Genomic DNA, 26,751 nt, shown 5'->3' with positions numbered 1-26,751 from the left:
ATCCACAGTAGTTAGGTTCCTGGGTTCATGTACATGACAAATTAACAGAAGGTAATTAAGTGCATTCTTTTGCTTTGTGTATTAAGATTATTCATCTTGGTGAATGCTACATATGTATTATTGCAAAGATCCATACATTGACATATAGGGACTTGCCATCATACGCACGTGGTAATGTCGTGGGAGGGGTTGACATCTGAGAACAGAAAGTGAAGACTCCATTATCTGGCTTAGCAGGAGCCAAAGTCTGCCAATGCTGTTTCTCTCCTCGTTGCCACAGAGATGGACTCAACCAAACAAACAACGTCTTGGAACTCTTCGTCCACAAATAAACAGAGACACACCAGAGGAAGACATACAGTACACACACACACACACACACACACACACACACACACACACACACACGCACTAGCACACACACTGAGTAAATAAGGTGCCGAGAGAATCCACTCCATCAACTCCAAGTCAGTGCTCAACTGTTGCTATGGAGAGGAACAACATGGCTTTCCAGTCTATTTTAAGGAAACCAGTGTTACTTTTTCTTTTCTTTTTTTTTCCATCACTGCATATATCAGAGTCAAACAAACTGAGATAGAAAGCACCGCCACAACATCGTACAGCAACTGTGAGATGCTTTTTAATTACCTGACTTCATTATGTGCCTTCACTGCCGCTACTGATCTGTAACTAATCAGTTTACAGAACAGGAATGAAGATATCTCACCGCAAATCAAGGCTGCAGAATGTCCAAATTAGAGCAAACTGTGTACTAAATTATGATCGCAATAAGGCGAAAGTTGGAAACACGAAACAGTGCACAAGCTGTTACTGTAAGCATTTATTGAGAATGAATAATAGTGAACGCCCAGCAATACATGAGTATTTCTGCAAATAAAAGCTAAAAAGTTCCCTTTCTGTTCACTTCCACTCAAAATGTCACACTACACGTCGCACGCTATTGTTTGACTTTGTGAGACTGTCTGTGATTACTTTGTTCACTTTTGTTTGCATGAAGTATCTTTGCGTATTGATGTACTGCACATAAGTGTGTGAATGTTCCTTTATTTTCCGCTCCAAGGTGAATTGTGTAAGATCCACACAGCGAGCGAGGTGTTACATTGCCTCTGTTTTTAGCAGGTGACTTCGCACCTCAAGAGGAAGTCACTGGCGCTCACATCCTACATGCTGTATTAGTGAATCCCAGCTTTTTTCGTTTTTGCCACCAGTCACCTAAGTCATTGCTGATAATTATTTCCTGCATGTAAAACGTTTTTTGACACTCTTATAGCCGGGTGTGTTCCTGTGCTTCATACCGGTATGTGTAACATGGTTGATATATTTTTTTTCTAGGCGGTGTTAACACTTAAAAAAATTGATCATTTATTCAGTTTCAGATCTCCACAAAAAATATTGAATAAGGCATATTTTGCTACAGTTTTTGCAACTGCTTCATAATTAAACCTTCAATGGGAAGCAGTGTGGTTAAGGCCCTGAAAGAAAAGTGCATTTTAGTATAAATAGAATGAATTAGAGTCAGTTCTTGCTGTCCTATAACTCATAAAAAGAGATCAAAACGCATACTTTAATGAACCCCAAGGATCAGGTGTTGAGGATGCAAATTATATTCCTCCTACTTGTCAGGTAGGAACCACCCATGGTGTTAAGAAGCAGGACGAGTGTGAAATATGTGGACTTAAATAATGAATAAAAATAACTGCTCTCTGTGCAAATGTATGTGGTCTACAAAGAGGAAATGTGTCACCTAAATACCTTTATCGTGCCCTCACATGATCAGGCACAAAACGGTGGTTTTCATGCATTTACACACAAATGGTAACCTCAGACAGCAGTACTGTTTCCCACAAAATGTGCACACATTTATCAGGCTCTCATAAATATAGTAAGGTGTCAGTTTGTATCTCTTAAATAGTTTCCTTGTGATTTTAAAAGTTGGTATGTTCCCTAAGTTTGAGGAATAAAAACAAAATTTGTCAATCTCTGTTTAAACTTCACAAAAGCTGCTTAAGAACTAAATAAAATAAGAGGACCAAAATAAGCAACACTGACATATTTTAGTTGGCACAATAAAGCTACTGAGCTTTTACATTCACTCCTACAGTTGTATTCACATCATCACTATATTAATAGATGAGTGAAATGACAGTTTCTGTCTTGAACCCGGGGCCAGTTTCACCACATTTGCAACATGCAAGCTGCAATTTGCATTGTGCTCACTCTGACACGTTTCCCTCATTAAGACAAACCGCATACTCGAGCGCCCAACAGCTCTGTAGGACGCACAAATTTATCTGCAAATTTACAATCTGTGTGTAAAAAGTGCAAACAGATTTTGTGAAACAGGCCCCAGGATTACTGACTTTGCCGGGCTAATGTCAGCCGTACGTACGGCCAAAAAAATTAATGACCATGGAAAACTAAATTCTGGGTAACACCCAGGCCCAAGCAGAGCACACAGGAAGACCACCGCTGTTGTTACGTCATATTTCAGCCTCACTACTTCCCCTTTCTCCCTAGTCCCAAACAGGAAATAGTTCCGACACAAATCCCTGGGGCCTGTGTAATGAGGCCTGTACAGTACATGTGTGTGTATGTGTGTGTGTGTGTGTGTGTGTGTGTGCGCGCGCACATGAGTGGGTGTGTGTAGAAGGCTTGCATGAGTTTCGATCTTTCCCTTGTTTAAGACTTCTGTGCAGAAACACACACACAGTCATACACACACAGGTCTGAAAAGGTTATGGGAAAGAGTCTTTGGCTGCAATTCTAGGAGGGAGGGAGCGAAAGAGCAAGACAGAAAGAAGAAAGAAGAGAAAGCAAGAAATAGAGAGCAAACAGGCTGTAAAACATTCATATGTGTACAAGAGCTGAAAACATACCATTAATTTTTTTTCATATCCGTTGAAAGGCACATTCTGTCTTTGACTTGGCCAGGCTGTCGTACAACTGGAAATCAGGCTGCTCTGGATTAGATTTGACTAGAGAAGAATTTTACTGTAGAGCCCGAGCCAATGGAAAAATACCAGGGAGGAGCCTCATAAATAACTGGACCAATGACAGCTCATATCAATATTGAAGAGCAGGGAGGACAGAGGAAGCAGCAGCAGCAGAGAGGCAGAAGAAGAGAGATGGAGTGGGATGAAAAGAATCCACAGCAGCAATCCAAGGACAAGATTACTGTTGATGGTCTTCACTGTGGTTTATTTAAATTACATAAATATTTACATGGATTTTTTTGTGTTACACAATTATACTCGAGTAATAAATATTTCCATTGTCAATTAACCTGTTGATTACCTTTTCAAGTACTTCATTCATTGTTTGGATTCTTAAGTGCTCAGAATATTGAAAAATGCCGACCACAACTTCTTCACTTCTTTCTCTCAAAAATAGTCAGAACTATTGTTTCCTCTTGTATAAGTTAAAGAAAAGCAGTATTTATTCACATTTAAGTGAATCTGAAGCATTTCTTCTTGAGAAATGATTAATATTGTTGACTAATTGATGATCAAAACTGCTGCTGAGAACTTCTCTGCTGATTAACTAGTCAATTATTTGACTAATAATTTAATTTCCACATTATTGTACAAAATGTCTCCCACTGACTGGCAGCAATTAGCAAGAGAAAGCAGCATGTTGATTTGAGAAGATTTGTGTATCAAAGTGTGTAAAATTTGAGAAGTTGGACTACATCCGAGTAAATTTAGAATGTGTGGGAAAATAAACAGGTAACAAAGCCAGTGATCAAATAAAAAATAGTGTGACGCAGCTGGTAGTTGATACCCAATCTGATTTCCTTGAATGCACCGTTTGTACCAAAGCATGCGGAACGTCTAACGTGACAAGAAAGAAAGAAAAACAATCTTAAAAAAGTCATCCATACATCATCTGAGTGCATGCCTTCCCTTTGTATCCATCCCGACTGTCATCTCTTTACTTTAAAGCTCAAACATCAGCAAAAAAAGACACGATTGCTGCTATTTGACATGCTCAACATAGCACGCAGTCCCTGTAGAGCGCGCTGGTTATTAGTGCACCATTCATCAACTCCTGTCATAAAACTAGGATAGAGACCTGTCTGACTGCCAACACTGGGCCACAATGAATATTCATTTGCACTCGCACCAACTATTGATACAAGACACCAAATCTATACAAACAAAAAGCACAAGTATCTTCTATCTTATCCTGAAGTGTGTGTGTGTGTGTGTGTGTGTGTGTGTGTGTGTGTGTGTGTGTGTGTGTGTGTGTGTGTGTGTGTGTGTGAGACAGGCAGGGAGAGGAAGTAGAGAGCGCGGTCGCTGTCAGCGATAAGGCCTGGGTGATGAACGATGGGGGTGAGGGAGGAATATATGTTGGAGTATTTTCCCACTGGTTCCGACATGACTGTGACTGCTGATCAGTCATTACCGCTGGGTGGTATATGGTCTAGTAATCTGACTTCTGTTGAGTCTGCTTGATGGTGGGACTGCATGCTTGTGTATTTTACTATGATACATAGAGAAGTGATAAGTGACACTGTATTTACTCATGCCTCCAGTACTCTGCCTTTCTCTCTGTCTGTGCTCTTATAGATTTAAATAAATAATACTTTATAGATCAGATAATTAATCCTTGGTGGAAAATTGAAATGTTCAATCAGATTTAAAAACCTGCTTGGAGCAAGCCTCTATTGTCTAAAGATTGAATCTTATCGTAAACGTACACAGTTTCAGAAATTGCCCATTCTTTGGCACAAAGAGAAATTATTTAGATTTTGCTTATTTAACTAACCAAGGGAGCATCCCATAACATTATTTTGTCAAGTGATGTTTTCAAAGTCAAGAATAAAATTCACTCCCAACCATAGACAGTATAAATATGGACATTGTATCCATGCAACACCCACAGGTTCCTGAAGAGCTGCATGTGAGGCAGAGTGTGGCGGCTCTGGCCGCAGCCATCTTGGCAGTCCTGCCTCTGCCGCCTCCTGTCTAATCTAAAAATGGGCAAAGACATGGATCATTGGCTACCTGTAAGGCAATCGAAGCTGCCACGCTCCTTAATTCTGCGTAACTTTAAGACTGACTACATCGACCGTGGAAGGTCATGTGATATGACTGGAAGCTCCAGTGGACCTTGTGGTGAGATCAGGGCCGGTCTTAGCTATGGGCAATGTGGGCGGCCGGCCAGGGCGCATTCTCCGTGGGGGGGGGCACGAGCGCCCCAAAAATAAAAAAAACCTTGCGAATTTTTGATACCGGTCATTAAGTTAGCGTAGCGGGCGCCCCGGGAGCGGGGTGTTGACAAGGCAGAGGGGGACGGCGGACAGACTGATGGGGGCGCACGGCGCATCCAGGGGCGCACGGGCGGCCATGAGAGCGCACGAGAAAATGTTCGCAAGAATGAATTTTTGTTGTTTCTTTTTTATGGAAAAACAAAAAATAAAGTTTCTTTTGCAGTACACAAAGCAATTTATTTAAGAGGAGTTCAAATAAAAGATATCAAGACTTATTTAGTAAGCTGAAGGCGCTATTTTCTCTTTAAGTAATGATGATAGCATGAATTGTTTTGCACTGATGGAGTGGCCATTTCCAACTAAATGTATGTGTGTTTTTGTTTTTTAGATCTCAGCTCTGTCTTTCTGTATTTGCTGTTGCAGAGCAGAGTGGAGACTTGTGAAAGCATTTTTTGAGTGGGAGTTGGGGTCGATGCACAGCAGTAAATAACCACTGTCTCAATGCACAAGAGATTTTAGACGCAGTAATAGCAGGCTGTAATATGGGCCAAATGTGTCCCCAAGGACAACACTGGATTAACCAGCATCACTCAAATCACACAAATACACACACACACTGAACTACTGGTTCACAAATAAAGCTGACCCCACTTCCCACTTATCTAATAGAGGAGACTAAAAGAGAAAAAAAGGAGGAGGAAGGACAGGGCAAGGGAAGATATGAGTGTATGTGTGAGAAAAATGAGATCTAAAGAGGGAGAGAAGAAAGAAAGAGATGGAGAGGCAGCAGAGAAAGAGGACAGGCGCTTCAATAATTCACAAACTCCTGCTTCATTTAGAATAGAATCAGTAGGCAAACTGGACCCGTGTGTCCTCCACACATGGCACGTCATCCACAGCGGCTGGCTCGCTCATAAACTCTGTGTCATTTCTGTGCATTTGCATTTGTGCAGGAGCTTGCATAAGGATGAGGGCAGCTCTGCCAACTCGCAAACATGGATTTCTATTAGAGGGGCAATGTAGATTCATTACTATGGCTGGTGCAGTGGGAGGAGTGGGGAAAAGGGCTGGAAAACAGACTGCATCACATCTTTACATTACAACTCTCTTTTTTAACTCTCTGGTTTGTTTAGAGTGCAATACTACCAACACTGTCTAAAAATACTTCCACAAAGCTGGCAACTCCATGGTTCCTGTGTGTGTGTGTGTATGTGTATGCTTGTGTGTGTGGAGCAACAGAAGTCAATAGTTCTGAACATAGAAACAGACAGATGGATGTCTGTGTGTGTGTGTGTGTGTGTGTGTGTGTGTGTGTGTGTGTAGGTGGACTGCGTATGTCTCTGTGCGTGTGTTTGTTTGACTCGTGCCTGCAGTTGGGACCAGTGTCTGCATGTTTGTTCATGTTTCTCCCGATGGGGTGATTTGCATGAGCTGTCCTGTGATAAATACTTCCCAGGAAAGGTGCAGTTTTTCCTCCGAAATGCAACAAAGACACCATTACTCGAAATATCAGCTGAGGATAACAAGCAAAGAGAACTCACTGTTTTGTGGGTAAAGATTTCATCATATATATATTTCTAAAAAAAAAACAAAACCCTTCAGCTAATCAGGCTGCAGCTCAAATAGACCAGATGGAAAGACGAGCAAGAGCAAGAACACTTAAGGCATACAGGAGGAGGTGTGTGTGTGTGTGTGTGTGTGTGTGTGTGTGTGCGTGTGTCTGTGTGCGCATGCAGCTACGACTCTTGTATTTGTAATGATTTACATGTGCGCCTGTGTGTGTGTCTGCTCTTGTCATTCCCAGTGACCTGCAGCAGCAGGCATCTCTGTTATGTAATCCTTGCTGTCAAACACATTCACGCACACACCTCCGCACAAACACACACGTACTATACACACACACACACACACACACACACACACACACCTGCTAACGCCTTCAAACTGCTCAGGGGTTATTCTCGAGTTGTGGTGAGAAAACTGTGTGCTATCTCAGTATAATCAAGACCGGGGCGTTCCAACAACTCCTGCAGCAGGCAAATAACTAACTAGTTTAATTAATGGTTCAAGTCTGTGCTCTCATCACCATTTATATTACCGCTGCAGTTATTTTAGGGATCTGTATAAGCTTTTAAATATTTTGATTCTCTGTCGTGGACTCTTTTTTGCACGTATTTATGAATGTGACATTATGGAGGTTCTTTCCTCCCTCGCCGTGTATGTTTATGTAACCTCCCACGCAACAGTCAACACAGCCTACAGTTATGTACAGTGGCAGGCCTGTGCTGCTGTGTGATGTGTACAACACGTTCCCTATCTAAGGCTATCACAATACTGTATGAAGTCCCACCAGAGTGTAGCACCACAGCACTGAATTATTGCTTGAGAGAGGCCGCGCTGTGCGAATGCATTCATGAGAGGTCTGGGGATTTTCAGTCCAACAAAGACATTTTATTTATTTATTCGATGCAAACATGTAAAGGACTGGGAAGATTTATGTAATACATTTGCATGAAGAGGCCAAATCATTTACTCTGCAGAGATACATAAGGGGTCTGGTCTGAAGTCCATTAACACATTTGCTGCTTTCAAGCTTCTCAAATGTGATAATTTGATGCTTTTCTTTGGCCTGTATGATAATATACTGACTGGACTGCAATCTGAAGGTGTCACTTTAAACTCTGGGAAAGTATGATCAGCATTTTTTTTTACTATTTTCTGTCATTTTATTTGAAAAAAGCTGATTATTTGAACTGTAATAATGACAATAATCGATAAATCTTTCTTTCTTTTCAGCAGATTTTGCAAAGCAGCAGCACTTCGGGTAGTAGTTTTTTTTTTTTCATAAAAATACGCCGTAACTTTGAAAATCTTTCACACGTCCATGTTAAATAATGTCTGCTGGCTATCACCCCACACTGTTCCATTAAAATCCTTCAAGCGAAGCCTATCTGCCATTGTTATACCATCCAGGAAACCACAGGGCTCTACATTAGCCCCAAGTTCACTCTGTTCCCCCAAGTGAAAGAAAACTAGTTTAGCTCAATGGGCTATTAGCCCACACCTCTCCACACATAAAAGGACTGAGTAGAGGAGCATAAGTGGGGAGTATATAGGGATACTGGTAAGTGGCCATCCATCAGCGCTGCAGTACATACACACATTTTCTGATGGCAGGAAGGACCGGTGAATACAGCACTATACAGTACAGGAATAATGGTGTGATTTTTTTGAGACAGCCGATCTGAAAAACACAGCAAAACTTTGCTCTGTTTTACAGATAAGTGAGGAGTGAGCTGACAGGCACACTACATATATACTGTATACCTGTGTGGGGCTCTAGATCATCACTAGCTGGTCTTATTAGGATGTTTATTTGTCTTCCCGACTCCTCTCAAGCCAATCAAGCCTAATTATTACAGAGAGTGGGAGGCAGTGATAAGAGTTAACAGCTCAGGTATCATATCATCAGATCACAAACATGAACCAATTAGAAACACCACTCAGGCCACGCCAACCACTCGAGAGAAAAAAAAGGAAATTGACGCGAATAGCTTTAAAAAGCAGTGGCTGCAAACTATCAAAGAGAGACGGGAGACGAAGGGAGAGTGTGGCAAAGTCAACGACAGGGATTTAGAGAGAGAGGCATGCAGAGAAAAGCAGAGGGAAACTGACAGAAACAAGGACACACAGCGAGATGAAAGGAGAGGGAAAAGAAAGGAAAGTTGACAAAAAGAGAACAAGATAACAGAAGCAACAAGGCACGGAGACGGGAGGCTTACACGCAAAGAGACAGTGAGATATGGAGAGGAAACGGTAGGTGGGAGAGAGTGGGTGGTCAGAAAGATGGCACTTTATCACGTAGCCTAGTTGTAAAAGCAATAAACCCTCTATAGGTCTCAGCATAAGAACTTCCCCAGCACCACAAAGGCCATCCCCATTCATCTTACTAAAAGCTGAAGTTGCTGAACTGAGCTCAACGCCTCCTGGGGAAAAGTGTTTGTCATCATGAACTCTGACTATTTCAGAACACCCAGGCACAGAATCCATAAAAATATCTGAGGATCACGTTTATTTGTTGCTTTGGTGATTTTTTCTTTTGTTTTTATGTGAAAATATACAAAAGTTCATCTTATTCAAACGTTTTTATTTTTATTTTGTTTTTGTCTTTACTTGAAATGTGACTTCATGGATACAATGAACTTCACGGTCAAGGTGTGTCATGGCTGATATTCGTTCCATGCATACCATCCTTGAAAACTATCATGACTCAACTGACAGGAAAACCTGTAAATTATCTAATTTGCATGACTTCTCCGTCCCGTCTCCAGGTAATTATCATCCTCTGATGTGATCACTGCTGCCAGTCGCCACCCACCAGTCCCCCTCCTGTATCACCCTCTACTTTCTCATCTCTCTCCTCAATTGTCTCGCTCTCTACCGTGCACTTATACCGGAGGTGTGATTGCATTAAGCCGCCGAGAGCGAGGGCATTCCTGGGGCCGCACTAATGCATAGAACAGAATGTACAGAGTAGTGACTGTGAAGAAAAAGCAAGAGAAAGCTTGGAGAGAGTGAGGGGAGAAGGGGGGGGGGCATCCATTACTATAATCATTTTACCTCACTTGAAAAGGTGGCTCTTAGAGCGGCTGCTATGAAAGAAAGAAGACGGGGAAGACAAGAAAGAAAGAGGAAAAGAGATGAGTGGAGGAAAAAGCCTCTCATGGCTGTTAGTAAATCTAAAGCGCAACTTCATTTTTCAACCTTTATTGCTTTCTCACATGAGCACCCAGAGCACCCACACAATAACCAAAGACATTGCAGTGCTATATTATTGTCCCCATAGAGCGTTTGTAATATCCTTGAGGTGTCCTGAGACAGGCATCTTCGATGATAGCAATTAACAAGAGTGGTAAAAGCTTGAAAGCAATAACGGCTTTTAACGTTATTCACATTTCAGGTTCAAATACACAAACCATACATCACAAGTGCTAATCTCATGACCATGCTTACAAACCGACAAGCGACTTCCCACTTTGAGTACAATGAAACCAAAAACAAAGGCCACACAAAAAGCAATATGTCGCTCCATGCAAACAATGAGGGATATCTTTCAAAGCGGGGGCGGAGGACAGGGAATACCCTGAAGGAATAACATCTAATGCAATCAGATCGCTCTGGCCAATTAGTCGGCACTAGCCTAGCCAGAGATGATGTCAGTCATCATTACTCACTGCTTAATGCTATAAAGCAGAAGGGAATCAAGAGCAAACAAAAGAAAGAGCAACAAAAGTGGGTCGGAGTTAGGAAGGACAGTGGATTAATCACGCCGAAGGCAGACAAGCACTCTTCTGTGAATAATGGCACCCACACAGAGTAGAATTATACACATACACACACACACACACACACACACACACACACACTTCTTTAGTTCTTAAAACACACATTTTTATCTAGCTCTTAAAGATGAATTTAGGAGTAAATGCTTAGACATAGTAAGTTACAAAACATGGCACAAAAATTGCAGACGCAAGCATCCACCCACATCCCCTTACACACACACACACATACACGCTCAAAGACACACACGATGTTCCAGCACATGTACTGTATAGCTCATTATCAACGACCTACAGCAACATGTTTTTCCATGCTGATGGCTGAATTCCAGTCGATAGCCCACAGCTCCACATGACATTTCACATTTCACTTACACATGAATTTCAGCATGTCGTGGCGCACAAACATAAACGACTGAAGGCTGTGTCTCCAACACACACACCGTCACACACACACACCGACACACACCGACACACACACACACACACACACACACACACACACACACACACACACACACACACACACGTGTAGATGAAGGTATATGCTCTACATGTTGAATTACAAATGCACACTTGGAGAAAGACACACACAGTCATGTTTATCAGGACGCAGTAATGGAACAAAGTGTCTGAGCCAAGCAGACATGCACATACTGATTAACTCCTATGGAAGCCATTGCAGCCTCTGTATGGTTATTAAACCTGACTTCAACGTCTCCTTTACAAACCAGCAGTGGCCGTAAGGAACATAAGGAGCAGCTGCAGGTTACTGTAACAGAGTTATACACTTAAATTGATTTTATTTTGTGGTTCTCAGGACAGAAAGGGCTGCTCTTCTTCCCCTGAAATTCCTTTTTTAGGATTGTATCAACCGTGCAAAAAAAAGAAAAAAAAGAAGCTGTTTTTATCAATATGATGACATAACTGCTTTGTCGGGGAGTATTTGGCAGAAAAGATGTATTGTACTACTGTGCTACCGAGCATTGCATTCCTGCAGAAAGGTTTACGCCATATAGTTTTGAATTTTGGGTTGGGAACATGAGGTGGCTCGATAAGGAAACTGGATCATAAGAGAGTTCAAAGAAGAATATGTTAATTTGTTAGATTCATAAGTCTAAATGTTATTCATCTAGCTTTGTAACCTAAAAAAATCCAATGTATTTCATGTAATATGGTTGCTACACACTCTACTTCAACCTTCTTGGAAATATCCTTACAAATGTTTTTACAAAGAAGATGATAATATGATGTTTTTGGGATCTTTAAACCAGAAAAAACATGTTTGACAATCTTCAGACATTCAAATGTTCTTAATTGTCTTCTTTTCTTCTCTCTTGCTAAGAGTTCCTAGTACATGCACAATATGTGGTCACAGGTCACTTCTTCCAATTGAGAATGTCTCTCTCTTCATTCATTCCTCTGTTCTTCAATTGTCTGCCTCCTCTCCTCTATCTCCCTCTTCTCAACTTAGTAATTCAGAAAAAAAACAGCAGTCTGGAGGAACTCACTGACACAGGGCAAGGTAATTAACTAATTGCTTAGTGTGCAGAGACAGCCACTTGTGTGTGTCTGTGTGTTTTTTTGTAAAGACGTGCAGCCTGACAAGTAAAGACGCCGAGACAAAAAGTGAGACTGAGCGAGGGGCTCGGGAGTCGGGCGGTGATGGAGGACAGAAGAGAGACAAAGCAGGGGGAAGACGGAGAAGGAAAAAGAGAGAAACAAATGAAATGTGTCTTGATTTAATTAATTCCTTCTGCATGTCTGTGACCAACAGCACATTAGACCTGAATACTTTCATTTTAAGATGCTAATTTTCTCGGTTCATTCCAATAATCCACTCTCGCTCTTAATAGCTATCTCTTCTCTCCCCCCCAATGTTCCTGTATCTTACTACTTTCCGAATGCATGTCCTCCCCTCTCCTCCCCTCTTTGCCTCCTTCATTCTGGGGCAGCTGCTGTAGCAGTTGGCAGTCTCAGGTGTGTGTGTGTATACGCGTGTGTGTGTGTGTGTGTGTGTGTGTGTGTGTGTGTGTGTGTGTGTGTGTGTGCGCGCGCGCGCGCGCGCGCATGTGTTTTCCTTGCTCTCCAAACCCAATTCAATCCTACTATAAGAGCATGGGCCCAGATCAAATAAAGCAGAGCGCAGCTATTACAAGAAAACAGAGAAGGGGAAATCCATGTGCTCACACAGAGAGAGAGAGAGAGAGAGAGAGAGAGACAGAGACAGAGACAGAGACAGAGACAGAGAGACAGAGACAGAGAGAGAGAGACAGAGACAGAGACAGAGAGAGAGAGAGAGACTTACTCATGCTGTTTAACCCTCTCAAGGAAGCAATGTGACATTGTAATGCTACCCTCTATCAGGCTAAAACAAAAATCTAGACTTTTGACCCCCTTGCTGGATGCACGTATTCTGTTGTTAGCCTCCAACCAAATGACTGCACTGTAATGTCAAACAACAAGGACAGATTCAGTTTACTATGTATCGAGGACTGTCAGCCCCTGGCATTGCTGGACATCTTAAGGCTCTTCTGAAGCTTTATTATTAGGGAACATTGTTGGGTTAATTGGTAATTTGACATCTTTGAGATTACTGCGAGTGGCCGCTGCAGGCTGCGTTGAATCTCAACGTTGAGTCATTTCAGTTTCAAATGAAAAAGAAAAATCAATCTCTGAGAATATGAAGTTAATATAAAGCTGTCAGCTTTTCCCTGCAAGACAAGTTTACTCTTTCTCTCTGCATGTAAAATAACAGTCTGGTCGTGTGATATTGAAATAAAAGTGGATTTTGCAAGCATGCCCCGGGTGTTATTTGAATTTAAAGTTAAACTTAATGACTGTATCAATGTGACACTTCAAGTCTAGGAACAGCACACAGGAGGCAGATCCTGTGTGCTGGTCCAGTGTTTGGTGTCATGTCATTTTTTATTTTAAACTCCAAGGATGTCATATTTCATACTTAATAATCAGGAAAACCCCACACAAGTATTTATTGCTTATTCAATTATTATGTAATCTATTTTCCATATAAATGGGATTGTTTCCAGTAAAGCTAAAGTTCAGCTAAAGTACAGTGTACAGACTATTTGTTTTCCCCATTAACTAACTGGAAATGAACAAATAGCACACTGTCAACATTTTGCCCATGATGAATACCAAACGCCATCGTTCTTTCCAGGAAACTTGCAAGGAAAGAATAAAGGGCAACCATTTATTTAGATAAACTTACAGCATGGTGTAAAAATTAACATATCTGTCATAATTTTTGGCTATTTTGGCTCGGCAAACATGTTACTGTTTGTATCTAGAGATTAGATAGGGATAGGGATAGTCATGTGATTTACCAGAAGCCTATAAACACTGCGAGAAGAATGTCTCCAGCTTAGTGTGATATCTTGTTTTTCACATCTTCCTGCCCTAACGCAAAGTAAAATGGTCTTTTTCACAAAGAAAAAAATCACTCAGATCTGGGCTGTCATTATCCGCCCCATGTACAAAGGCTCAGTCCAGCCCAGGGTTCGAATCCAACCTGTGGCTCTTTCCTGCATGTCATTCCTCATCTCTTTCCCACATTAGCCACATTAGCACCAAATTACCAATTCACATTCATAAGAAGTGTATTATTCACAATTTGCAGTGTTATCTGTCGAGTAACATAAGCTTATTCTACTGTTGAGCTCTCTGTAAACCATGCAGGATACAACATAAGGCATGTGTCAAACATCTTAACACACACGTCAAGTCTTAGGTGATTGGATTGTGACTCTGCATCCTCAACAGGCAGCAGCGACAGCGATGATTCCATCCCCTATATAGATGACTGACAGTCTGTATATGGTTCCCCCATTAACAGCTATTTTCTGACATGTGTTGATCACCACGACTTGCCGCCCAGCGTCATTGTTTGAGCTTCTAGACTGTCAGCCCTCCATCTGCTCATTTCTGAGGGCTTCTGCTTGGAGAAAGAAAACTGTCAACAGCAAATTTACAAAAGGGAGAGGAAGCAGAAAGAAGCGGGGAGTGAAATGTGTAATTTCCATTCAGCAAGACTGATGGGTGAAGAAAGGAGGAGACAGGGAGGAGAGAGGAGAGAGGGGAGGGAAAGGAGGGCAGGGAGAGGTTGAATCTTTGTGAGTGAGAAAGAAACAGAACTTAGGAGACTACTTTGTATGCAGCATCTTTGTTTAATTATAGACTTCTCTTACATGCGTTTCATTTAAATCTTACCTTTGCTTTCCTTATTTTACACCCTTCATCACCGCTCCTCGCCGAATTGGTACAAAGTTAAATTAATAAACTAATTAGGCTCCACTTCAAAATATATTTGTATAGTTTTGAAGCGAGTCCCCAGGCACACGAGTAGCTCACAGTAAAATCTAATGATACTGTTGGTGAGTCAAGCATAACTGTGTACTGCTGAAGGGTGATAAACAAAAAAGTGTTTAGTCAAAAGTGAGTAAGGTATGCAGCAACTGGGACGAGACTCTTCTCTTTGATTTTTGTCATTTTTAAACTAATTAAACTTGTGATTGTTTTCACGTTGAAGATGGTGCAGTCTGTGTTTGTGTGTAATCTCCCTCACTTTCTGCCTTAAAATACATCTTCCTTAAAATAACACCCCATCTGAGACACTGGGAACAGTGAGCAGCGGGAGGCAGAGGAGACATGATTGGTCACAGCAGAGTCTTAGGACAGAGGAGAGGAGAGGAGTAAGAGATGTGTTCAATGAGACCAAAAAGGCAGGGATTGGCTTTCTCACTGTAAGCCCTTCTATTCATGCTGCTCTCCCTCATAGGAGAGAATGGAGCTCCGACACACAGCTGGTGAGACAGAGATAAAGGCCTGACGGAGGAGCTTCAATAGATACAGCCGAGGGTGAGGAATACCGAAAGGAGGGAGAAGAGGAGAGAGAAAAGTGAGACTGAGAGACATCGGTGAAGGATGAGTAAGACTACAATCAAAAGACAAATCACCTAAATGGAAGGAGAGAGGAGACAAGCCCAGAAAAGTTTATCCTCTAGGCTACAGACACCCAAACACACATAAGCACATCAGTTCTCCTAATGATATATTACAACTCTAATACTGACAGAACTCTGTTTCTGTTTCTGTTACACAGAATTCACACACAGCTTTACTTTTTCGGACTCCTCTCTAGACACTTTCTCCTCTTCAGGCCTTTTCTGGTGGCAGACATTTGAGACACTGATCATGTACTGGAAAGGTCTTCCAGTCAGGTCTGCCCTTATTCCCTGTTACTATACGCTATCAAAGTAAAGGCAATGTGACAAAAACAATAAGAGAAGGGGAAATAGCTTCTTAGTTCAACTGGCCTCAAGTCATATTTTCAGGAAAGCCGTAACTTGTTATAAGCGGTTGCAAGCCAAAAAAAGGTTGGGAGCGACTGATTTAATGCTTTCAGATTTCAGTAACAGCATATTAATGACACATTAGTATTATCATTATCAGCAGAAGAAAGAGTAGAGTCTGCTGAGTCGCTTTCACAGCTGTGTTGTGTCTCATTCGGTGCAAAACAAGGAGAAGGAGAAAAAAAAAGATGGCCTTTTAGTCCTGGTCTGTTCTGTGTTCACACTGAGGCAAGATGTGTAAGCATGAAGTTATGTGGACGGACAGGTAACTAATTCTTTGGACAGTTTTTGGTGATTGTCATCTTGCATCATCTGCGTTACGCAGACTCAAGTGGGAATATATAATTGTGACTAAGAGTAGGTAGGTCATGCAGCATTTTCTGCGTCTGTATTTCTTTGATCTGGTGTCACATTTAAGTGCTCGCATGAAAAGTATGTGAGTGTGTTATTAGTGAAGACTGCAGCTGGAGCTCGTATGTAATGAATAATGACGAATATTTATAAATGGATGAGGGAATAGTTCCTCTGTGGTCTTTTTAATAAAAGATTTATCTTCTGATTGATCAGAAGAAATCACCTGCATACAGTATGTGTTGCTAGGGTTATCAAATGATCTTGTATGAATCTCTTATAGAATATGCATTGTATAGTAGTTTATCCTTTATATTTATGCTAAAATCATATCATATCTGCAGTCACAACACTCCACGGTCTGTTTCTCTTTCATCCTACCTGCAGAGGAGGCGGTGTTACTTGGGCGGAGTAGGTAGAGCCTGCCGCTCAGTTGAGAGCCGACGACCGAATGGAGCCGCAGTTCCTGGTGTGAAGTCTGGATCTCTCCACCAATGGGAGGGAAGCCTTCCGAGTGCCTGCGCCGTCTGTCCACGTCTGTGTCTCTGCAGGTGCTGTCACCATTCCCTGCAAGGACGGCGAGACCTTTAACACCACCTTTCTTACTCTTATTCCACAAAGCAGTAGGAAATAGTTTTTATTTTTTTCCAGTATAATTGTTGGTTGGGAGCTCAATTATCACAGCATAAAAACTAAATTACCTGCTATGCAATTACAATCAGCTTAACCTTCAGCCAAGTGTTATTTCCACAAAACTATTAGTTTCAGGTTTTTAATAAGCTGTGCAGAAATAACATCCATGTTGGTAGTAGCTGCTCCTTCATAACATCCTCATGCTTTTGATTTTACACCGTGGCTACCACTGACTCCCTGCTATTCTCTCACTCTCTCCCTCCCTGGAGTATTCAGAACAAACACCCATGCTATTTATACACCTACGCCCCATTGGCATGACAACCACGCTTTGTTTATGCGCCTCCCTTTTTTTTTTTTTTTGGTGTTGAAATAAAAACATAGTTATTTGGAGGCATTTAGGTCTCTTTCATGAGCCTGGCTCGCTGTCTGGTGGACAATGTTTCACTTTGACCAAATGCCTCTGGTAAACCGAGAGCTATTATGATGAAATGGAAAGCTGGTAATAAAACTAGTGCTTCTGTGGAAACAAAATGTTGTTTGTTTGTTGCTTTTCTCGTTGTTTGGGTCATAGCCTGACAGAGCTGTTGTTAAAACGTTAATAATTTTATGCTCGGTTGGTTATGTGACTAAATATACACTAATTCATGGGAATGTTTAACGCAATAATAAACATAACGCTACCATGCATTTGTATCCTGCAATTTCTGCAAAAATACAGGCGTGTCACACAACATCAGTCATTCAAGGAAATATGTTGAAGTCCCGTAGGTCAAAGACTTTTACATTCAGCTCTGTCTAAACTTCTGTTTACAACTGCAAAGCACTTAATCCCAAACTTCTCCACTGGTACTGCACTGACGCACAGAACCCTAGAAGCCTTGAGTATTGTCTCATGTATCACCTAGATGTGAATCTAACTTCATGAAAGTGTTGCAGAGTGTTCCTGAAAAGCAGCTAATTTTCCTCCGCCACAGTAAAAGTAGTAAAGTAAACTGATGCACAAGCACAATGATAAATTTAAAAAACTGCTCGGTGCACCCCTCCAATGCACTCTTCTCATTTACAGTAACCCCGGAGGCGGTGACCATAGCGACAAAGACATGTCCAAGGTCATGGGGCGGAGCTGAGCATTAAAGTTGAACTCTGAAACAAGGCATCGCCTTGGCAACACAAAATCAGGTCAGTCGATCATGTGACAACGAAGCCCGGGGGACAGAAACTGATACTAAAGAACAGTTTTTCTTGTTTGTCCTAAGTTGATACAAACTCAACAAACACGCGAACACAAGAGCATGGAGGCGTGTGAACGCTGCAAAACACCTGGTGTACCTGGTTTATAAATAAATACATGCAGTATGTAGAATCTCACACACACACACACACACACACACACACACACACACACACACACACACACACACACACACACAAACCAACAACACTGGAAACACTTACACAAGCAAAGACACAAACATGAAGAGAGATGAGAACATCGATAATTCCGCTTCCGCAGAGATAACACACTAAATGTCTGACAGGTATTGAAGGGTCTTTGTACAACACACTGAGAGTCTCAGGAGCTATCTAGAAAATATCATATTTACACTGAGGCTTAAGGAACTGAGTTTATCTGTACTATTAGTGTAGATGAACAGCTACATTCACACAGTAAACATACCTGACTGAGTCTGTTTACACCTGGTATTAGCATGTGTCTGCCATCTCTCCAATCACAAGTGAAACACAATAAATCCATCACTTTACATCAGTTAGAATGTGGACCTCCCTGCTCGACATGCACGTAAACACGTACGTATCATTTTCAGAACAAAAGCTTTGTTGTTGTATAACTGGAGTCAAATTCCGTGCATGTGTACACATACCTGGCCAATAAAAGTGGCCAACACACAGGGACAAATGGATACACAAAGAAAGGAATAACTTGATGTACATTTGCCGAATTTACAAGACGGCCCAAATAATTAAGAATATGTTATAAAAAGTGTTTTCCAAAGTTGTTTAAGTTTCTCCAAACTCAGTAAAATTGTGAGATTTTTTAAAGGTGTTTGGGGGCTCTCTTCACAGGCAACAAAGTCCTAATGAAATGTTGTTTTATTAAATTCATAAATTCAGTGTTCAAAAAGTATGTTTAAACACCTAGCTAACACGCTTCAAAAACTAACCTCTAACTAACAGCGATGCTGTGACAAAGTTACAAGAAGGCACAAATGATTTTTTGAATTTTCCATAGCTATTTCAGAAAGTTCCTCTTTATTCAACAAATAACCCAAAATTGCGTAATTTTGTATAATAACAGCTAAAAACTCAGGTCATAATTTACAGTCACTGCACATTTCTCCTTTCTTTCTTTGCACCAAATCAACACTGCCAATTTTTTGTATATACTCTTGTACAATAGATTTTATTTACTATTGCTATTTTGATATTTTATTATGTATAGTTTGTTCTTTATATTTTTATTCTTATGTTGTCTATTGTCACTGTGTGTAATGCTGCTGCTGCACTGTAATTTCCCAGCTTGGGATAAATAAAGTTATCTTGATGCTGTAAGAGAGTCCAGACACATAATTTGCATTACAGTGAAACAATGTAAGTGAGTGAGACAGCATGTTTCATGTGTACTTGCAGGGCATCAGATGAGTAATCAGCCTTTCAATGTGACCTGGGACAGATTACCATTGATACTACAAAAGATATGTGGTGGTCAAATGCGTCCGAAATGACCTCTGCAACTGGTTTGAGTGATCTGGTCACAATATGAGTGATCTGTCCACTTGTAATTTGATCACACATGTTAATATCAGGTACTAACAGGATTTTAATCACCACCACTGTGAAACTGTATTTTCCAACTGTAACTCCAACCAATGAAAATGCAGGTTGTGAACTTTGTGCATGAACAGAAGAGGGGGTTTTAAAGCCACCAGAGCAACATAAGAGCATTACATGAGAACTGTGTGTGTGTGGAGAGCTTGAAAACACACAACGCAAATGTTTTACAACAGAAATATTGAACACTGAACTTGGAGGTCCACGTGGCACATTAACAACATGCTTCTCATTCAGTCATTACCCGCTTTAAAAAAGTTACAACCACCAATAAAGTCATTACTCTGTACTCTGTATACAGCTGTATCACCCTCCCATAAAACAATATCTATTGATTGTTGAAATCAATACACGGACAGAGCTTTTACCTGGATTCACCTTGACTGTCCGTTTCATGGAAGAGTGGTCTGAATGCTGTGAACAGTGTACACATACGCACAGGTTTGTAAATACACACACACACACACACACACACACACACACACACACACACAACTGCAAGTTTTTCCTCCTACTCAGCATGCTGGGATTCAGTTCCCTGTCTGTCGCACAACACACTCAATAATACTTGGCAGCCCATGTGTGTGTGTCTCCGTGTGCACCTATGAAACCATGCCCTGCCCCTTTCAGCCTGCTTTTCTATTGGTCCCCTGCCTGCTGTCCCTCTGTCACACTGTCTTAGGCTTGGACATGCATGCACACTCACACACACACACACACGTTACACAGGCACGCGCAGAGACACAGCAGGCACAGCTGTCAGCAAAGAGAGCACAGAGCAAAAGGTGGGGTGGGTGTGTGTGTGTGTGTGTGTGTGTGTGTGTGAGTGTAATGAGGAGCAGAGCTGTATCTCTTGCAGGATTACACCCTGACCCAGCTTGTCTGGCTAATGCTTCTGTTACCATCGACAACATCTACACGTCTACTAGATGGGAGCACAAGAAACTCGACTCTGCAGCTATTTAGAGTGTGTTTTATTCGTTTTTTCATTTTTTTTTGTTTTAGATTAAAGTTTTAACTAAACACCTCTGTCACATTTCTTGTCACACTGGCTTCGGTTTTCACATATTATTTGTACTTTGCTTCTATTTATGTGATTAAATTCATTAAATTCTTTCCCAGGAGGCTAGGAGGGCAGTCCAAGCTCCCTTGTGAGCTTGTTTGGCTCCATATACATGTCCTTCCTTATGCTGCCTTTGTTCTTTATTTGTATCTTTGTAGGTGAAAAAAAAATTAATAAACCTGTGAAAAAAGGAACAGATCAAATGCACCAGAAGGCGACCGGCCTCAGGAGGGAATTCCACTGAAACTGACTTTCACTTGGCGAATCTGCAAAAGATCTGCCGCAACAAACTGGCTGTTTTTCCTGCTTCTAAAATGCGTCATAAGTGTTGGCGTTTAAAGACTGAGGAAAGTGCAGCATTGCAAAGTTCTTGGATTGCACTGCAGGCTCTTGGTTCACTGGCTGCACACAACAAGACAAGTAACTAACCGGCCAATTAGTGGCTGTTTAGCTGAACACAACCCAGTCTGCAGCAGCCTTCATCCCTTTGTGTATGCAGAGGGGTATAATTATCACCCAAATTATCAGAGACCTACAAATGTCATGCATGAGAAATTGAAGCACCTCTTTCAGACTCAGTTTGTATAAAAGGCTCATTCATACCAGTGTAATACTTTTCATAATGCACCAACTAGTCGTAACACATTATACAGGAATAAATCTTAAAAATGAGCCAAAGATTTATCCCATATTCATAATGTCTGTGAACAAAGAGGTGAAATACAGTATTAGAAAAACATCTACTTAAATATTACAAAATAACCGACAATAAATCTTCATATCTATTTCCTGTTTTAATCATTTGATCCGTTCCTTCAGTTTTGTTCCAGACACACATTCAAACATAAACCTCATTATTACCTAAATTAATTACATGTTACTGCCTTGGCAACAGTTTGTTGCCATTCTCATGCTGGTAGAGCTCGATGGATTGAAATCGAGTGAAGCAGTGAGAGGAGGAGGAAGGAGAGAAAAGACGAGCAGCACGTACGATGAGACAGAGAAACATGAACTACCTCTCGGTTGTGCAACTGGCTCCCTCAGCACTATCGCTGCAGGTCAAAGTTCAGCAGTTCTTAAACGCTGCCCAAATGTCCTCCTGTGTACCTGATGATCATGCTTTTTTTTTTCCTCTCGCTGATAAACACAGAGGAGTCTCCGCTACCATTCATACCCAGCATGCTTACACGTACGGCGCAACAGTGTGCCTGGCAGCCAAGATAGTATAGATAGTGGCACAGCTAAAATAGACACTCTGACACTGTATACAGTTTAGATAAGGCAGACTGATGTACAGAGATGCATGATGATAAAAACACAGTATTGAGGCATGGTCTGAGAGCAGCTTACAGCATAAATACTACAGAGGTTTAGGCTGCTCACTCTCTCTGACTCCCCTCTATTAGGCCTGCACAGGTGGGGATGTTAATTGAGCATCTCCTGATGTCATTAAACCTTTTATTATATAATACCAGCTGTTTAATGCCGTGGTGTGATCGCATTACTTTGCACAGGAATCTACAAAGTCAACTTGACGACAAACTACCAAGGTTGTGTTTGTCACTTTAGAGCAAAAGTGAAGTTCAGCGCTGAGATAAAGCTACATGTAGCGTCAGTGCTGGTGTTGAGAGGATTTTAATGTGGACCAACCAAGACTTTAATCATCCTCTCTCATTTCTTCTTCTGCACTCCTTTTATGTTCCTCTTCTCTCTCCTAAGCTCACACATTTCCGCTCTCCTCCTTTCGTTTCCTCATCCCTCCTCTCTAACACTAGTACTCACCAGGGACAACACATCACAGCATAACAACATCACCATGACACGTGACAGAGATGTGAGCACACTGGAACAAAACACAGAGCAGAACTCTATGATACACACACACACACACACACACACACACACACACACACACACGCTCACTCCACGCTGTTTGCGGCAGAAGACACAAGAAATAATGAAATGAAAATACTCATGCAATGCTTGTACAGTACTTACGTCTGAACACACACACACACACACTAACATGTGTAAGTGAGACTGACAGAGTGCACTAATGCTTAACATCAGAGCACAAGCTGTCACCTAAGGGAATTACTCAGCATTCCTTAGTTGAGCCGCGTTAGCGCAGAAGGCCTAGAGAATCGTAGGGAGCCTGGCTTTGATCACCCCCATAAGATCCCAACACTGGGATAAAGGGAATATGCTAGGAGGGGGGCCTGCAGGGAACACACACACACACATACACAATCACATCTTCAAAGGTGTACACATGCGCACACATAAACCGGGGTCTTCAACTCACTTTTTCCAAACACTGAAAAAGGACACTGCTGCCCACGCATGCATAGTAATAATCTGCAGCTTTAGATACTTTCTCAAGTGTTTTTCCACTTTTGTCTCACACATAGTGCACATGCAACACACACACATGCAGACTTCCCAGCACACCAACATAAACATCATCTGCACCAAACTCCCCTCACAAAGAAGACAGCAAGTGAAATGAACCAACCTCCCAGTCACAACAGGTACTTAAATGGTTTGAATATAAAGTGTACAAGGACAGTAAACAGCGCCGATGCGACAGGCCCGCTCTGCAGCAGTAATCTGACAGTGATGGCCGGATTACGGACGTTCTGCCACCGTATTACAGCGAGGGGGATACAAGCTGCAGCTGTAAGAGCAGAGTCTCATGAGACCTCATTCTACTCCTTGACACAAACTTTTAGTCTCACTCGCCTCCACAATTCCGTTGCTGTCAGAGCGTGCTGAGTGACAAGTCAACCTGCTCCCTTTCTCCTGTCTGTCATGCTTTTAGCTGTGGTGAATTTCTCTTTGATGACTTGATTGCTTGCAGAAATCAAAGTTCACTGGTTAGAGAAATATTCTGCAATCGTGGAAGGCAAACTTTGATGTGGCACCTTCTAGAAAAGTGAAACCGACGTGAAACCACACACAGATCTGAAAATTACCTTTTCGAAGTGAGATCCAATTAAACAGAAAACAGCTTCTTTGTTTGAAGGTAAATCTAATTTATTGGACAGCACACAGTGGAGAGTGATAGGGGAGATCAGATGGAGTCCAGCAGTATACCAGACCTGATGCTGATGCATAATGACACTGAACACACTTTATGTGGATGTTAGCTTGTCTGGAAAAGGCTATTGGCTGAAAGATGAACTGTTAGATTCTCATTCGCAAATTACTGTAAGTACCTAAGTTTAAGTTGTAAGGCTTAACCTAAAGCAATATGAAAAATGACAAATAAGCAACAAAAAACTTGATTTATTCTATAATCATGCTGCAAGTGTGACACAAGTTGCTGATTAGTTGCTGTCAATTACAAAAATTAACACCTTTGTGAACATAACTGTATCTATCATGAATCTGTAATGCACCAAATACTTTATCATCCTTCTCTGTACAGTCAGACGAGTTGACTTTAAGACGATAATAGTTATTATGGGGTTCACAGCACGACCTTAGGAAGTCACCAGCGTACGTCATGAAGCACCGCGGCTGTGGCAGGCTCCTGCTGGCAGCACAGGTGCTCACATGCACACACTTAACACACACTAAACACACGCACACAGGTACACAGACACTTGGCCAGAACACTGCAGGTACACCCCCTCCCAACCTCACTGATGTACATAACCACACACACACACACACACACAGTGCAGGTGCTCACACTGTGCCCCACCAGCTGTCCCTTGAGGTCCTGCTACAAGGTCTGATGACCAAGACAGAGAGGACGAAAGAGCAGGGAGACTACGAGAAAGAGGACTGAGCAGACGCCAACACTGACAGGTGTGTGTACTCTGTGTACTCTGTGCGTGTGTGTGTGTGTGTGTGTGTGTGTGTGTGTGTGTGTGTCAGGCTCACTTCCAACATGCTGCACTGTCCTTAACCCAAATAAAGTCCAGTTATCTTTGTTTAACCTTGACTGCTAGTGCTGTGTGCGTATTTATGTGTGTAATGTGTGTTTGTATACCATGCCCTTGGTGTGTCTGTGTGCAACATAGGTGTTCATTTAAATCTGCAAAATCATCAAAAAAAAACAAAAAAAAAAAACAAGCCCTGGTGTAAAACACACAAATAAACTTACACCTTTACTAATCTGAAACTCAAATAAACAACAAGAGTAACGTGGCACTTCAGGTCATCAGAGCTCGTTCTTGGTTACATCATCAGCATGTCATGTCATGAGCCGCATGACACATCAGGAAGCGGTGTGTCCCTCGCTGCCACAAAAAGACTGACAATCAGTTATATAACCGAGGTCACGGGGTCAGAGGAGCTAACACGGTGCAGCCACACCCTGCCTGCCTGTTAGCATTCCATAGTGAGCTGCAGTGTCAATACTTAACAGGCGGGAGATGTACAGCACTCCTGTCCTGGCTCCAGGGGCCATGCACCAACATGTTTGAGTGTCATGAGTGTGACCTCTCCTCTCCTCTCCTTACACTTACACACAGACGAGGAGCCATGAGAAAATGGAAAACAGCTTGGGCAGCCTGCACTAAAAAATAACAAATAGTAATTATGGATAAAATGGATTAAATGGGGTTGATTAAATTTAAACAGTGTTTTGCATTCTCTTTTTTATTCCCATGACTAGAAAATGGACAGATGCTTTGTTCTTTGTTTTTATGACATGCAACAGTTTCTACGAGCCCCCTCCCCGTCCTTAACTCGTCTTTCAACTATGTCTACTGTTCTGGCAAAGAAACCCACGGCTCAAATACTCCAAGGCGTTAGAACTAAACACTGCTCTATTTTTAAAGATGATCGCCACCTTGATGTCGACAGTGCTAACCACTGAGAAACTGAATTATCCCTGAATGAAAGATCTAATGCAAAATATGTTCTGCGCTTGGATACAGCTCTATATATCACAGAATACAACATGCTGCGCTGCCCAGAGACAGGAGGCGTGCTGAGGCTTGCTGCCCAGCTATATATTCTATTCTGTTCTTTTCGTGTACAGTAGCACAGTTGCTTGAGGCAGCTTGTTAGAATGGGTGTTAGTCACAGGGTGGGCACTGTGGGGCTACAAACTCCTCCAAGGTCATGCTGAGATTACATCGTTGGAGGGTCCAACAAATAAAACGTATAAAACGCTCACACAAACACAAACACACACTGTCACATAGAAGATGCAGTTAGCTGCTGATGGCCACCACTAAATACATTTATTTGACATCTTAATTTTCAAATCTAAATCAAATATGAAGCAGGTACTTCCTATAATTCATACAAATATCATATTTAGCACTAATAGCCTGCCCTCAGAAAATAAATGTCAGTTTAACAAGCAAAGTTCAATCAATGCCAGCAAAGCTAGTTGCAGCCCAAAAGTTCAAATGAGGACACTGTGCTGACCGATTCTGCCTCTCTTTGTAGAAGCGCACACACACACACACACACACACACACACACACACACACACAGTCTCCGAGTCAGGGAGTTCTAAGTGCAAAATCTTCTGAGACGTACCAAAACCCTTTCTTACACTCACGGATTAACACAGATACAGCACACACACACACACACACACACACACACACACACACACACACACACACACACACACACACACAGGAGTGCCCCGAGTGTCTATACATGATTAAAAGACTGAAAGTGGGACATGCTCACAGTTCTAGCTCTAGTGAAATTACTGCAGGATGGTGGACATTATTATTTCATAACAGCATTCTGTAACACCCCGAATATTAGACGTCACACTCTCCACCGTGTGTGTAGGAGGCTCCACAAACTGCTCAAAGAAAACATTCATGTTGCGTAAAGTAATTGAATATGATCTTTTAAATCTTTGTGAAACTCATGAGTTATATCAGGTTATTTGAAGTAGTTAGCTGTGGAGAGAATCCG

General features: G+C 41.7%; 1 protein-coding gene across 3 annotated transcripts in view; it reads right to left on the bottom strand.

Annotated features, from left to right (window-relative positions):
- Nucleotides 1-26,751, bottom strand: part of atxn1a (ataxin 1a) — a 90,469-nt gene that overhangs the window by 48,313 nt on the left and 15,405 nt on the right. For all 3 annotated transcript variants that reach the window (XM_019268373.2, XM_027287347.1, XM_027287348.1), the window contains one exon: nucleotides 16,683-16,868. The gene's annotated coding sequence lies outside the window, so the exon portion shown is untranslated. The remainder of the gene's footprint in view (nucleotides 1-16,682; nucleotides 16,869-26,751) is intronic.

The sequence above is a fragment of the Larimichthys crocea genome, chromosome XIII (genome assembly GCF_000972845.2).
Source record: "Larimichthys crocea isolate SSNF chromosome XIII, L_crocea_2.0, whole genome shotgun sequence".
Classification (NCBI taxonomy): domain Eukaryota; kingdom Metazoa; phylum Chordata; class Actinopteri; family Sciaenidae; genus Larimichthys; species Larimichthys crocea.
Note: the sequence above shows the minus strand (reverse complement) of the source record. Positions and strands in the feature narration are given on the sequence as shown.